General features: G+C 43.5%; 1 protein-coding gene across 4 annotated transcripts in view; it reads left to right on the forward strand.

Annotated features, from left to right (window-relative positions):
• osbpl8 (oxysterol binding protein-like 8) overlaps positions 1–16,288 on the forward strand; it is a 115,202-nt gene that overhangs the window by 39,492 nt on the left and 59,422 nt on the right. Inside the window, exon 1 of one of the 4 annotated variants that reach the window (XM_084000001.1) lies at positions 7,371–7,482. The exons of 2 other annotated variants lie outside the window; for them this stretch is intronic. The gene's annotated coding sequence lies outside the window, so the exon portion shown is untranslated. Of the gene's footprint in view, positions 1–7,370; positions 7,483–16,288 lie in introns of those variants that run through there. One more of the 4 variants, XM_084000002.1, reaches the window with a different exon arrangement.

Consider the following 16,288-nt stretch of genomic DNA (forward strand, 5'->3'; position numbering starts at 1 on the left):
CCTCCGTCCCTTCTCTGAGTTACGGGGGGGGGGGGGGGGGGGTCCGCGCAGCAGTATTTGTCCATATAATGGTTGTCAATGGATACCAACTTTCTTCGTCCAAAAAGACACACCAAAAAACATCCAAATACCTCCATACTGCTCGTCTGTAATGTCCCTCTTGTATTGAAGCCCCGACATGAGAAATTGTTCCGCCGGTCAGTGCAAATCACGAGAGATTTGCACTGACACCGGCAGAGCAGTGAACCGAGACACTGGGAGCTTCCGCTACAAACAAGCTTAAAATATAGACTTATTTAATTTTTTTCGGAACAATTTCTCATGTCGGGGCTTCAATACAAGAGGGACATTACAGACGAGCAGTATGGAGGTATTTGGATGTTTTTTGGTGTGTCTTTTTGGACGAAGAAAGTTGGTATCCATTGACAACCAGGACAAATACTGCTGCGCGGACCCCCCCGTAACTCAGAGAAGGAACGGAGGACTCTGAAAATTCTCACAGCTCTTAGTCGACATGAGGGTGAGTAGATAATGAGTGAAATTTGAATTTTGGGTGAACTATCCCTTTAAGTATAAAACCTATGAGAAAGAAACATCTTGCTGTTTTCCTGCTGGGGAGAACTGTCCATTGGTCATACAGTAGCTGTGTCCTTATCAGAGGCCGTGCCCTTCGGAGCAAACAGTCTACTAAAGAGAACACGCCCCTTCCGTTGCATCGCAAAGCATGGTCCCTGTCGCCTATAGCAACCTTGACAATGTGTAACTTTGAGGTCTTGGTTTTAACAGTTCATACCAACTGGGCTGAAACCCAGTCCTCATATTTCAAAGGGTAATCGCTGGGTTCTCTGTCAGGGCTGTTTGCGGCCATATTATTTTATTAACCAATGAATCTAGGGATATATATTGGGCCAGAAAGGATCCATCAGTTTGCCGCCTTTGAAATGGGACAGCCTAGGTGTGCTGCTGATGTAATGCAGCCTTCAAAGGGGTGCAGCTGCTGATTTAGGACACAGTTCATGTCCTCTTCCTATAGATATCATAGACTGATACTTGTATGCAACTCTATACACAGTAGGATCCATTGTTAAGTCATCAAAGCATTCATTATATATCCTCCATCTGTTGCAAATATACCCAAGGCTGTAAATTGATGGAGTGATATACTTAGATACAAAAATATGTACATGTAAGTATTTAAAAGCATTAACCTGGGAAAAATGGCTGATAATATTGGACGTTTTTGGGGGGGTTTTGCGCCTCATTGTTCGTTTACTGAGGATGAGTCTAGTTGCTGAGGAGGGTGTAAGAGTAACAGTGTGTGTGTGTGTGGTTTGTTGGCAAAGCTTGAGGTTTTTGTTTTCTGTGGTGTTTCCTGTCTCTGCTGGCACTGAGTGTTTGGATTAAATAATTGAAGTGAGCACTGTTTCAGGCTATCTCATCCAGTTCATGGTCACAAAGGTTACGAAAAAGTAACCAGAGTAACTTAAATGAGCACACATATTCTTTCCTCATACATCGACGCTACATGGGCTTCTTGTGACTCTCAGTAGCAATGCAGTCACTATTATGATTGAAATCATTTTTCCTGTAATATTTTAATGATATGGAGTCAGAAAAATAAAATAGATAAGTCTAATACAGGTTTTCAGGTGGTACAATAAAATGTTTTATCATTGTTCAATTTTTGATGTATTTTATTCACACATACAGTAAAGCATTACAAAATACTTAATGTATAGTTTCTCTATGAAGTGGATGTGCAGGGGAGGTTAAAACCATCAAGGCAAGTGGGAGAAAAAAGAAGAAAAGGAGACAAAGAAAATAATATTGAACGAAAAAATGGAAAACCAACAAGTTGAAAGAAACGGTAAAAGAGAACATAGTATATGCAACACAGTATATGCAATGGATTCATTAAAAAATGAATTATCAACAGGGATTAGTGCAGAAAAGCCCAAAACAAAACAAACCCAAGTAAGACAAACAACACAGTGGGTTTAGCCTGATTCCCATCTGGGTGCTTATTAATACCTCTTTACATTTTCTCTCACAACTAACAACTGACTAGGAGCCCATGAAAAGAGTTTTTGAAGGCTCTCCCTCTGTCAAAATGAGACTTTAGAACAAAAAAACAAATTTACCGCACTAACAACACACTTACTGTTATGGATTTTGTGCTGCTGCCATGGTAATTACCATAAACGGATGCTTTGTTTCCCCTTTTTTCTTTGGGAAAACATTATCAAAGTCGCCGACTGAATCGCACTCGGCAGGAGTTTCCTGCCTGCAGCTGAGCTCTTTAGTCTAATTAAAATAGCCACTGTTCCATTGCAAATAAGCTTTACATTTCTGAGTGTGATGGATGCAGGTTTTTTAGTTTCAGTCTGCTCTTTTCAAACTCCTTGAAGGCTTGTTCTACTTTAGAACAGCGCGGGGAACAGTTCTTTTTTGTCAAGAGCAAAATCGTTTCTCTAATCTAACCCCATGATGTGAATCATGGTCATCTCTCTCAGCAGACTGTAGACTGCTCCATTACAACTGCTCCTTTGTAGGCCTGTTGGGGAGGAATTAGCCAATTAGCCAGGACAGAGCATTTTCTGTGCACCGCTGCACTTCTCTGAAAGAGTGTTTCCAGAACCTCCTGTATCTTCAAAAACCTGGTTTTCCAATGCTGACAAACACACAACCTCAGGTTCATGGGGGTGGAGGTAAACGCTGCTGCTGACCCTGGTTTAGTTTAAAAACTCCAGGGTGATTTGTAGTATGGACGAAGACAAACTGAGACCTTTGGGGATGGTGATGTCATCACACCCAGGTGCTCCCTGATCTGGTTTTGTCTGCCATGACGACCGGTCGTGAAAGCAACACGGATAATGAAATCAAAGTGTTACTGACCTTGTTGTTTTTGCCAGCAGCCATTGTCCAGTTAGATTTGTTTGAGGTTCATGCGAGGTCTGAGAGCCGACCTGTCAGATTGGCTAAAAATGCATGTGGAGACTTGTTTTAATGCTAGGTGTTTGCCATCTTGCCAAGACTAGATGTCATATGACACTGTTCAATGCTATGGCGAGCAGTCGGTTAGCATAGCTTAGCATAAAGACTGAAAACAGTGGTAAACTGTTAGCCTTGTGTTCAGAGGTCGGAAATGGTGTCAATCACCCCGTTTACACCTGGCATTAACTCATTGAGTGCCAACCACGTAATTTCTCGTTTTTCGTTCCCATGCGTTGAGTGCCAAAAAGGAGATTTTTCGTTTTTTGCTTTTTTTTTATATTATGAAAATAGACACTTTAATACACATTATATGTAAATTTGGGGACTCTACGACGAGGAGAACTGAAATAGATGACGATCAAAGTCACATGACAGCTCATGATCTGGAAGTTTTTATCATAACTCGGCTTCTGCAAACGGAGTTCTGCATGCAGATGCAGCGCAGCTGCTCCGCAGCTGCTCTGCTCTCACCCGCGCTGCTGCAGCAGCTCGGAGCTGAACCAGGAAGCTCTCAGCCGACAGTCCCGCCCGGTCTTCACCTCGAGCAACACCGTGTCCTCCCCAAAGTCCTCCCGCGGTAAAATCTGATGGTCTCTGGGCCAAAGCAGACCGGTACCACCGACCCGTACCACAGCAGGACCGCGACCACCGGCGGGACCGTTGTTTGCGAGCCGCGGTGGCCGACAGACCCTCACGCTCCGCGGCGAGTGGCTGTGACATGGCACGGTGCGTCTGTGTTATTGTTGTTTAGTGGCGCCCCCCCCGCCCCCGCTGGTGGATTTGTGAATAGAACAACCAGTGTTGTATATATTTATCTTATACGAGCCCTTTGATCCAGAAATGCGAGTGTCAGAAGAGCGACAGACACAAACAGCGCACCTTTCATAAAAGACGCTCTATCTCCTTTTCTAGAAAAAAAGGAGGGATTTTGGTGAAACCCAGCCATGTTTAGCTTGACTTTTCTCAGGAACGGAGGCACGTAGAAACAAACGGTTTGTGGTCATTTGAAGCATTAAGTTAAACCTTTCAATTGAGCTACAGTATGTGTTGGTGGCAATAATATAGAATACACTATGGCTCTACATAAAAAGTCAAAAATGGTCTAAATTGCCGGTACACTTGACTAAAACTTTGGAAAGGAGCGCGGCACTCAATGAGTTAACATGCGTCTCATACCCAGATTATCTGGATACAGTTTGACCGGACAGCATTTACACCCGGCGTTAATGTGGGTCTCCAGTGTCCACACTGAGATCCGGGTCAATTAAAGGTTGAATATGGAGAATGAACAGAATACCACCATCTGTTGATCAAGATAGGAATTGCAACAACAGAAAAATAATTCCAGCAGTCGGTGGCCAGACCTTTGCTAAGTATAACACACCGTTGCTCGGGACGCTGCTCTGATCAGAGGAGCACAGAGGAACTATGCAGGATATTTACCTTATGTTTCATTTTTACCTTCATTAAACAGCTTCGGACTAATTGTGATGTTGTGTCACAGCTCTCGTCTTGGTGAAAAAAAAAAAAAAGCTCTTACCGTAAAACACCAAATAAGGGCCCGGGCGTTTATTTGCTTAAATCGCTCAAATCAACCGGCGTTTATTAGGGACCTGCGTTTATTTGAGACCTGCGTTTATTAATAGTATTCAACCTGGACCTCTTTCTGGGGAAAGAGGCTTCACTCTGTGGCGGCAGGCGGCGGTGGAATGATACGTGCGTTTCTCAAGGCATTACTGTAAATACGGCCAGGGCGGACTCGTTCTCGGTCTCGCTGACCTCCGCGGTCCTGGCCCGCACAGGTACCTAACCAAGAGACTGAGACCCCCGTCATGTCGGTCCTCCGCCCTTCTTAATCCGCCGCAAGTTGCAAAAACCCTGCGGACGCCCAGTCTCTCCACTCCTCTCTCACACTTCAGCACCTGTGTTGGCTCGCACCACTGTCCTTTTTTTTTTTTTTTTTTTTGATTGAATGAAGTAGGCCTATAATGCAACGTATAGCCTAACTAAATACGCGCATGAGTAATCAGAGAACAGTAGGCTGTTTACGCTACTTTTAAAAGGAGTCATTTAAAACGAGGAGCGAGCCGAGCCGAGCCGAGCTGACACGGTGCAGCCCAGGACAGGTGCTGAAGTGTGGATGAGAGGAGTGGACAGACCGGGCAGGAGCAACCAGCTGACGTCTCGTCGGTCCTCGGCCGACTTTAATGTCTAGAGACGCCCGCTATATTTGCATAGAATGTTTTTTGGCAACCAGAAAAACAATGTTTGACCCGGCGTTTATTTGGGATGGGCGTTTAATATAAAAAATATTTTGCTACACCCGGCGGTTAATTGGGACCGGCGGCAATTTGGGACTCGGCCATTATTTGAAGTTTTACGGTAAATAGGGTTAGGTTAGGCTCATTTTTTATGGAAAGGTAATACTTGCGTCCTGCACCCCTCTAAACGCCCCATGGATGTTTTTTTTTTTTTTAATATATAACTTTTAATAAGCATTCTCCATGTTCATCTTTTAAAAAAGAAAAAAGAAAATAAATAGTAGAAGTATTTCTGCCTGTGTCGTTGGATCTGGATACACAACGCATTACCATTTACATTTGTGTTCAATGTGGTCACAATGTGTCCCTGACCACCTTCGGAGGTGGTTTGGCCGATCGGATCACAACTCGTCCTCAATGTGTCTTGGGTGCTTTAACACCTCTACTTTCATGTGGTCAAGCACTATCCAATTACAATCAAACACATGTTATTGCCAGGTGTAAAGATGAATGTTACCTCTTGTCAGGTAAGTTAGCATGCTAACAAGCTGTTTGCAGTTTCCAATAGGGACTCACAGTGTATGTATTAAATATCTCCCCCATTATTATTCCCATTCTCCACAATAAACCTTGTTTGGTTGCAGACATATGTATAGAACTCACATGCAGCATCTTTAAATCAACAAAGTGAGGGATAGTCTGTTGCCGTCACTACCCTGAGCAACCTGAAGGTGACGACAAGACTGTATCAAATAATAGGCCTCATCAGGATCAAAAGGTCAACCTGTTCCTTCAAATAATTCACATGCATGAATCTAGAATGGTCGACTTTGAAGTGGTTTTCCACTGGTGAGGTGACATGTGGAGTTTTCACACCCAGTATTTTTCTCAGCGTTGTCGCTAATCCTGTTATCAAGATCTGAATCATACCTCAAATGGGCTGGTGACAAATTTGGTGAGAACTAGGGCAGGGTACAGCCAAGCAGCAGGCAGCACTTCCTGCTCTCTTCTTACCCTAATTGCAGAGTACTAACAAGAATGTTGAAGCATTACGTGGTGTAAACACAGAGGACCTCAGTTTGACCTTGCCCCCTAGGAGGTTTAATGTGTTTGTTGAGTTGAATCAGTTGTTGCTTTGCGAATGATTTCCACTTTCGGGAAGATGAGACCAAAATGAAAATGAAAATGAAATCCCGGTGTGTGTTGCCTGCTTCTGTAAATGACCTCTGGGTATCGCATCCCGCAGTAATGACAAACTCTTCAACATGTGTTTATGTTCATCCCTGTGCGGTTGTGTCTTTAAACGACCCCCCCACCCCTCCACGCCTGCTCCGTGGTGTGTGGAAAACAGCTGAGCAGGTAAATGGAAACTGTAGCAGAGGGAAAATGCATTAAAGCTTGAATTATTGGGCCCATAATAAGGTCAGAGGGTGGCTGCGGCAGCGTATACGCGTCTTCCTCCGGGGTGATTTTCCATGATGTGCTGGGGGAGATTGGCTTGGTGGCTCTGGTTTATTGGTGCAGAAGGGCCTCAGTCAACAAGAGCACGAGGAAGAGCCATGTGGTTACAGTAGCTGAAGCTGGAGGGCATGCACGCAGCTCTGACTGGCACCGCTCAACTGCCTCCGTTTCATCACAGCTTTAAGTTCAACCCTTTTATAAACAATGACAGCCCACTTCCGCGTTTCTGCGGTCGCGTGGTGTTTTTGTCGGTGCAGCATATCAGATGATACTGACATATGTTATTAAGAGCTGCCGCCAGAATGCCTGTTAATAGGAAGATCAGAGAGATGAAAAAGTAATGGGGAAGAAGAAAGGATGGAAGGATGGAGAGAATAGATAGTGAAAGAGTAAATTATGAGCGCTTAGTGGGCAGATAAAAGCAGAGAAAGAGTAAACAAATGATGTAGTGATACGACAAATGTACAGAGGAGGACAAGGAAGAAAGATACCGAAGGCTGCAAGTGATGAGAAGAGAAAAAAAAGATCAGGAAAGACAGAGAGAGAGAGAGGGTTTGAATTCTCTTGCATGCTTGTTCTCTCTTCCTTTTCTCCTCCCTTCAGTGTCAGTGTGTGTGTGTGTGTGTGTGTGTGTGTGTGTGTGTGTGGGAGAGAGAGAGAGAGAGAGAGACGGGGCTGAGCTCAGTGGCTCGTCGTACCAGCTTCAGTCTGACCAAGAAGCAGTAGCAGCGACGAGCTCGCCTCCCTCCAACCGAGTGACACCACGGTATGCATTTCCTCTTTTTCTGTAAGCGAAGCATTTCACTGTCAAAACTGTCAGAACAGGGGGGGGCAGGGGGGGCTGCCAAAACGGACCAAAACTGGGTGAAGCCACGTTTTTTTTAAAGAATCTATTCTCTAGCTCTACAATAAGATGGAGACAGATTTTGAAACCTTTCAGTCATGCCGAGTCGCCGTCAAAGCACGGAGACTGGTCTCTGTGGTACGGCTTCCCACACAGAGTGCACTGTGTTGTTTCCACTCTGGCTTGTTGTTTGCTCAGTGTGTTGTCACTGAGCGAAGGCAAGGCTCTCTGCCACGCTCTGCTCTGCTCTGCTCAGGAGCTGCGTGTTGCAGCTAACCCAGATCATGCAGTTTCTGTTAGCTGAGTTGGAGGGCTGAGTATTCGCCGTTTTCAAACTGTCTTTGCAGAGTTTCCCTTGCATGTGTGCAAACAGGGACGGCTGCTGCAGGCTGATACCCAGAGCATGGGTCTAATCGGGGGGCCTGATGACAGGGAGGAGGGGGGGGGGGGGGGGGGGGGTTCGTCTCTGGTTGCTCGCAACTGAGGAAAGAGGGCATTATAGAAACACGATAGCCCCTGAATGCCACACTCAAGTCCAATTAAAACCCCTGATGGGGCTTCAAAGAAAAACACAATGAAGTGCTTCTACGTTTTTTTTTGGCAATCACATAAATGAACAGAGAGAAATGTGCAAATCAGAATTCTTAATTGCCACCTTATGTGTGACCATGTGCGCTGTTCATTTGAATGAGGACAAATTAAGCGGTTATCTATTGCAGGGATGCCGTTATGTAACAGCGGTTTTCCAGGAATCGGTTGTGTTTTTCATCCCCCCCTCCCGTAAAAGCGGCTCTGCAGGAGTCTTGGCTGCAGCTCAGGGGTGCAGGCAGCTGGGCTGAAGTGAGCCCTAATCACATAGATAGTACTAGCCAAGGCCTGTGTTCGTTCACTTCACCGACTTGATGCTGCTTCCTACAACACAACATGGAACCATTTCAGTTCAAGCATCTATGGTACAGTCACTGTTTAACTTCCAAAACACTCATGTGCAGTCATTTAAATCAGTGATTACTTGGTGATCTGAGTGAATTGATTTCATTATTCAGTCTCACAGTATGTTCATTAGGGATGCTGCCCTCATATTTGTTGCTGCTGATAAAGATACTGATCGTCTGTGTGTGTGATCAGCCAATCCAGAGCTGATACGAGGTCTGAGTGATCCAGCAAAACCGTCACATCACATTACTTTTGGCTTAAATCTCAACACATAATGTTGAGGCGTTTTCACACCAGGAAAGTCTGTTAATTTTTTTGTTTGGTGCGGTTCACTTTCACATGGAACAGAATTTGTAAACAAAGCCACATGGACAGAGGTCGCTCAATCATTGGTCAGAAACGTCTGAGGCGGGGGAAAGCAGGGAGCGCTAAGTTGAAGTTAACAATCACACTGCAGTCATTGTTCTGATATTGATCTGGCTCATCAGCTTCAGACAAGAGCATTTAATACAACGTCAGTTCTACGATGCTGTTCTCATAATCGTGCGACGAAGAACACCTTCTGCAAGACGGCTGCAAAGGAGAGCGCATGTTCTCATGTGTAACAAAGGCACTTGATTCAGATCGATCCACTTTCAGAGCTCAAACAAACCTTTAACTGGGTCCCGATGCGTCTGTTAGGTCCGCACCTGAGTTCGATGGCTGTATTCATTGTTTTCAACCTATACTAGGCAGGTGTGAAAACTTCATGATTTGTATTTTGTTTCTGATCTGGTTCGTGCTACACGACACAACACACCACACAGTGCTCCTGTAAGCCACAGACACCAGATCACTAAACACAGCTGATCAGTTTTATGGTGATCAGTGATTAGGAGTATTATGCTAATCTGCTGAACACAGGTTTTTAATGAAAAATTACTTAAAGCATAACATTTTTTTTTCAAAAACATCTGCAAACATTCCCGTAACATGACCCATGCTGTCACCAGACATGTGGCCCACTGAGCTGGTCTGGGATGATCTAGGACAGCGTTGCTCCACTTTCTGCCAATATCCAGCAGATATGACAGCCGTTAAAGAGGAGAGGTCCCACGTCAGCTAATAAACTTTATGCAGAGGAGATGTGTCGCACTGCAGGAGGCAGATGTTGACACAGACTCAATTTCTGATCCACTTTCCCTAAAAAAAAAAAAAAAAACACAAAAAAGGCACATCTGTTGGCCAAGTCTGCCTTTCAAAATAAAAGTGCACATTTAAAAGTGGTCTCATACCATGAATAGCCCAGAGCACACCTTTTGTATGCTTAGAAAAAATCTAAATCAAGTGAAACAAAGAAAGAAAGAAAAAAAGAAAGTTTAATCTGTATGTTTGCTCAGTGTACAGCTTGGTTGTTTGTATAGATAGATATACCTTATTGATCCCAAGCTGGGAAATTACAGTGTACCATGTGTGACTGTGTAGCTCTGAGATGTTGTGGAGTAGAGTTCACGGTGTATGGCTGCATAAAAAGGAAGTACCTAATTATTAACACAGAATTATACTTAAAGCAGAAGTGAGTGGTCCGGTCGTTTTCGCTAATGCTGCGTTCCAGGCAGGCTTTTGAAATCGTAAATTACAGCTTCAAGTCACAACTTACGACTTTGTAGCGTTTCAGGCAACCCACTCGTGTTTTTCCGACCTGTTTTACCGGTGAAAGTCACTATAACGGCCACTCGTAACTTCCGACCCGTGAACTCGTACCAGATCGAACTGGTACCACTTCACGGTCGGAAAAATACGAGTTTCCTTGAACGCACCATAACAGTCCTCGTCGCTACGTCACCACATTCACGGCGTTCCTTGGCTGCACACACAGCCCTGCATGCCGTTCTCTCTCCTCATTGGATAAAAACTGTAGGATACGATAAATGTTTTCTCTTCGGCTCAGAGCAGAGCAGAGGGACTGAGAGACCCGTGTTTCAGTCCAAACACTCTATGTAAGTGATTGCTGTCGGAAGATATAACTATTTAAGACTTATATTAACACAAATATATCACTCACTTCTGCTTTAAGTAAAGTCTAACATAGTAACTAACAGTCCACCGATGGCTGTTCTGTTTTTGTGAGGGCAGTTCTGTAGTAAGTGATCTATCTGCACCAAAGCTGCCTGTGTCCATTCTCTCCTGCAGAGAGGCAGATAGCAGTATCTGTTGCTGGGGTAACATATATTGGTCAGTTGTCGTCGTTTTTTTTTTTTAAACGTCTTTATATTTCACAATGAATATACAAAAAAACATCTGCCCTGATACCATGTAATAGTGGCAGTAAATTGTGCAATTTCTTCTTGTGCTCACATCCATTCCCTCCCCCATAGTTCCCATGAAATTAAGAGAGAAAAGAAAAACCAAAACAGAGTACAAAAGCAAACAAACACATTGAGTGAGAAAGGAAACAAACAAAAAAGAATAAAAAGAGGGCAGCAACAATGAAATCAACAGACTATATACTGTATGTTGCTGGTTTTTGTCCATAGCCATCCTGTGAAGCTAACATCCCCAGTCTTCCTCCATCCTTCCCACACAGCTTTGATCAGCGTGAGGAGGCTGGCCTCAGACCAGTCTTAACCTTCGCCTGAACTGATGTAACCAGCGTGTTAATATGTAATATGCAATTAAGGTACAAGGCTTTATTTCCAGTTTGAAGAGAGAGAGAGAAATCCAGCTGTTATCCACCGCTGGTTCAGCTTCCTCGTTGCTGAGCCAATCCTCGGTGCCTCTGTGAGGTTTGAAATTTCATAGCGCTAATGATCTACCTCACAGCTTTGCCATGCTGAGACCGGCTCAACTTTTTTACTGTGCTGCTGCTGCATTTGATCAATGGCAGTGTTTCTGCTAGAATTTTTTTAAGGAGTGTCGGCGGTGGACTTTTTGCCACTTGCACTTGACACGAGAATCAAACGCGCTAATTTAAAAAACACACCGGCAACAGTGGCCACTAATCTATTCTGTACTGAGACATTTGTTATTCTTTTTTCACACAAGTTAATTGACTGCTGTGTGGAAAACAACGCTGTGGGCCGTAATCGAGGTGCACTGCAGACGAGTGAGTTTGGAGCTGACGAGAGGAGAGAAAATAGAGTGTGAGATGATGCTGCTGTAGCCGCCGTGATATGGTGAGGTGACCCCGCCCACACTGAGGAGGGCCTATGAAGAACTCAGCTATGATTGGCCTCGCGTCACGAGGCCTGGTGTCTGTTAACTCCGAATTTTGTCTGCATTCTGGTTCCGGTCTTCTAGCGGATCGGGAAATCACCAAATTCACCAAAGTAAAAGCGTTCACCAACATAAAACTTACAAAATAGACAATAACTTGTAATATAATAAAAAGCAAAAGGTTAACTTAATGGCTCGGGGATTTTCTTGTAAATTATATTTCTTAAATTAAAAAGTTTCACCGCATTTTATTAGCTTGGTGCTTTTATTTTGACATAAAGGCCTGTCTCTCTCACCCTGGTTCTGGTTGCTTACTGTACCAAAACAGCGAGTCAACGGCCCCAGACTAAGCTGTGATGATGGAAAAGGACCGAAACCGAGTTGAGTCGAGCCAAGTAGAGCTGTAACTGGAGTGGAAAAGGGCGCACTGCAAAGTAATAGTAACTGGTAGATTATTATTCTGCGTCTGCCCCAATACTGAAGCAGTGGTGGCAATAATTTAGTGCATGTAGCGGAAACCCTGAATGGACAGAGCATTTTTAAAAGTACAATACAGGGCAGGTCATCTCCACTGTACAGAGACAGCATCCGCTACTGTTTCTGTGTTTTGTGAATAACAGGTTCTGACCTCATTAATCTTCAGTTGAACTGTAGCAACTGACCACAGTTTTGCCTCATGATCATTTTACATCATCATCATTACTGCCACTCTTCCTCTCAGCAGCATCTACCCCTCCATCTCCTCTCGGCTGTCCCCTGAACCCTCAGCCGCCCCCCCCCTGCTGTGATGAAACCGAGACCTGGCTCTGCGTGAGGCCGGTGGACCCACCCAGCTGCCCTGTTTTGAAGAGTGACGTGTTGAAACGCTACCATCTAATATAATGAAAAGCTGCCTCTGTGAGGTCGAGTGTCGATCCCCTCCACACCTCTCCTGCTCGCGAAAGATAAAACATCGGCGAGATACGATTGTCCACCACGCTGCTGTAGATCCTAAACCAACAGGTGTCTGTCTTTTTAATCTACTTCCTCTTCCCAGCTCTTTATTGAGTTTAATGTTAGCAGTAGAGTTAAAGAGTGGGAAACCAAACTCCACTGGGATTGCTCCTGTTGGCTTAAGCGTTGGAATTTGCTCCGAGAATGATCTCGGTATGGATTTCCTGTCTGACCATACAAGGCGTCCAGTTTCCTCTCTATGGTCCTCTGACCTCATCACTGATAGACATTAGATACTGCTGAATTTGAGTTCAGCTTCGCTTAACACATTTTATACTGTTTATTTCAGTGTGAGTGTTATTTATGACAGTGTGAGATCAAATGTGGCTCAGATACTGCCAGTGTTTATTCATAGTCGACACTTATAGATAGATACACATCACAGTCATCACATATTTATAAACACTCTCAAGAAAATGTACTATACCATTATGTGTCATGGATTTTAATACATGTATTGAATCATATTAGTTCTGCCTTTTGACCCATTAATATGACTTAGAGCAGCTTGTTGTTTTCACTTCCCAACCAACTCATGGCTGTCGGCTCACATTTGACCCCATAACAATATGGAGACCAGGTAATCTCTTCTTAGAGCACTTTTTATTTGAGTGACAGTGAGTGAACATTCAGGGCTGAACTGGAGGCAGAGGGAGCTCAGTTTCCTTTTTGTTGGACAGGGAGAGATTCATCATCTGTCTCCAACTCTCTCTCCTTTTCATTTTTCCTGTTGCTAACCAGCTATCTGTTTTCCTACTGCAGGCCCTGTATAAATGCACAACAACATGAAAGTCCCTGTCTTTGCCTTATCACAGTGATCCACCTTAATAGGAGAGAAGGTAACACTTTATAATAAGTACTGTATACACTATTAAGCATTAGTTAAGCATTAATAAATACTGAATTCTTCATTTATAACGCATGAATAGTCATTCATACAGTAGTATGTAGTTTATAAATACAGTTAGTGCTTATTAATGATGAGTAAAACATTTTAACTGTGTTTATAAACTACATACTAATTTCACAATTTCGTCATATTCATGTGTTATAAATGATGAATTCAGTATTTAATGCTTAATAGTGTGTATTTATTATAAAGTGTTCCCCAGATAAACAAAAATACATATTTGAAAAATATTTACAGCAAAGATGGGGAGAATTCTCAGGGAAACAACAGGGTTGATAAATCGTTTTTGTAAGGTAAGGATAGGAAATGCTTTATATACGAATGAATCACAAGAATATTCAACAAAGGAGGGAATTTATAGCTGTTGTGCTAATTCCAGACAGCAGACAGTCCACTGCTGCTCCAACCAGTGTTTGGAAAAGCTGCTCTGATTCACTCACTGGTTCTGTTCACACTCTAATCTTTGGTTTGGAATCTTCAGCCCGACCAGAGGAAGAAATGCCAATGCCTTGTTCACAGTTTTACACCCACCACGACATGTATGAACTTTTCTCCAACGGTGCATCAGATGTCAGCCCTGCTCAGTATTAACAGTGACCAGAAAGTGTGAACTCTGTCCTCACCTCGTCCTCATCTGCCGCTTCGCTTCTCGTCCGTCTGTGCGCTCCTCGCAGACAGACTGTCACTCCTACCTTCCTGCCAGCTCTTGAAATTTGGGTCTCACTAGTGAATTGTTTTAGTTTCCTTGGCTCCACTTTGACTTGGCAGAACAGAGTCGGCTCTCGTCGTGGCTCTCTCGGGTGCCCGTGTGATTAGACGTTATATTTATTGTGCCTGCTGCGGTTCCGCGCCGGTTGTAAATCAGGCTGTGCCATATGGGCACCACCACACTGTAGATCTCTGGCTGTCTGAACCCAGGCTTTGGCCTTGACCCTCCTCCTGCTGACAGATGTGTCGGTTCTGTGATGGATGGACCTGCTCTGGCTCTACAGTCTGCTGCAGAGGAGAGTGGGATGTGGTACTTTGGCAAATACTGTAAAAATAGTTGTGCAGAGACATTACTTTTTAATTTTTTTTTTTGTACTACTCTTTTTTCCTAATGAATATAATTTGTTTTCCATATTCTATTACTTCTATGACAATCCACTAAATTATGAAATGAAGGAAATATGTTGAGACATTTCTTAGTCCAGTGTGCTAATGTCAGTAATTTACATTACTTAAAAGAATAGTTCACCCAAAATTGAAATTGCACTCATTATCTACTCACCCTCATGTCGACTAAGGGCTGGGAGAAGTTTCAGAGTCCTCCGTGGCTTCTCTGAGTTACAGGGGGTCTCGGCGTAGCAGTGCATGTCCACATAACGGTTGCAAATGGATACCAACTGTCTTCGTAACAAAAAGACACACCAAAAAACATCCAAATACCTCCATGCTGCTTGTATGTAATGTCCGTCTTGTATTGAAGCCCCGAAATGCGAAATTGTTCCGAAAAAAATTAAATAAGTCTATATTTCAAGCTTGTTTGAACAATTTCGCATTTCGGGGCTTCAATACAAGACAGACATTACATACGAGCACTATGGAGGTATTTGGATGTTTTTTGGTGTGTCTTTTTGTTACGAAGAAAAGTGGTATCCATTTGCAACCGTCATATGGACATGTAGTGCTGCATGGAGCCCCGCTGTTACTCAGAGAAGCCACGGAGGACTCTGAAACTTCTCCCAGCCCTTAGACATGAGGGTGAGTAGATAATGAGTGAAATTTCAATTTTGAATGAACTATCCCTTTAAAAACTGTTTTCATCACCTTTATGTTATTTTCATGTTTCCCTTAAATGTTATATTGCTATCCTGTGCTATGTAGGGTAATTATTATTTATCTTGAATCATTTTTAGTTCAGGTTTTTCATTTTAATGCATTTCATTAGTGTTATCCACTGCAGATTTCCTCTGTCTGGGACTAATTAAAGACTCAATGTTACATTATTGAAACATGACATTAGCGCTCATTTAGCTGGTCGTTAGCTGAATTCAGGGCCGTCTAATTCCTGCTCTCCCAAAAAGTATGGCTGCCTCCCTGTTGCTGCCACCTGAAGCTACATCACCTTCTTGAAACCAGTCTGCAGTCTGCGGTGACTCACCCTTTTAGAGAATTAGTCCTTAAATTAAACAGTTGGTGGCCACTGAGCAGAGCAGCATCTGGGCCAGAAAGCTGCGGATCGGGGCGTCCTGACCAGACCTTAGCTGCTATCAGGTTGCTTATAATGTGGCCTCGGAGAATGAAAGGTGATCGCATCCTGTGCCATGTGCTTCCTGGAAACTATAAAAAGAGGATCTTCAATTTATATGCAAGTTGTGGGTTTTGTTTCAGAGAATACAGCTCCACACATTTTCATCAGACTAATTAGAATTACCATAAACGATGGGAGTTTGCGTCTTGAAATCTAGTAAACGGAATGAGTTTTTTTTTATTTGAATTTGAATAAAGTTCTTTGAAATTTGCAAACAGCATTGCCTCACCCCTTGAAATCCTGTTGCTAATTTAGTATAGACAATGTACTATCCCATCACACATGCAGCAGTCATTGGCCTCAGGAATATCAAAGCTCTTAGCTGGTCTCTGTAAACACTGAACAGCTGCTGGGAGAAACTTCATTACAGTGTGTTTAAGCCAAGAGACTTTCTCATTAAC

This window comes from Trachurus trachurus (genome assembly GCF_905171665.1).
Source record: "Trachurus trachurus genome assembly, chromosome: 23".
NCBI lineage: Eukaryota > Metazoa > Chordata > Actinopteri > Carangiformes > Carangidae > Trachurus > Trachurus trachurus.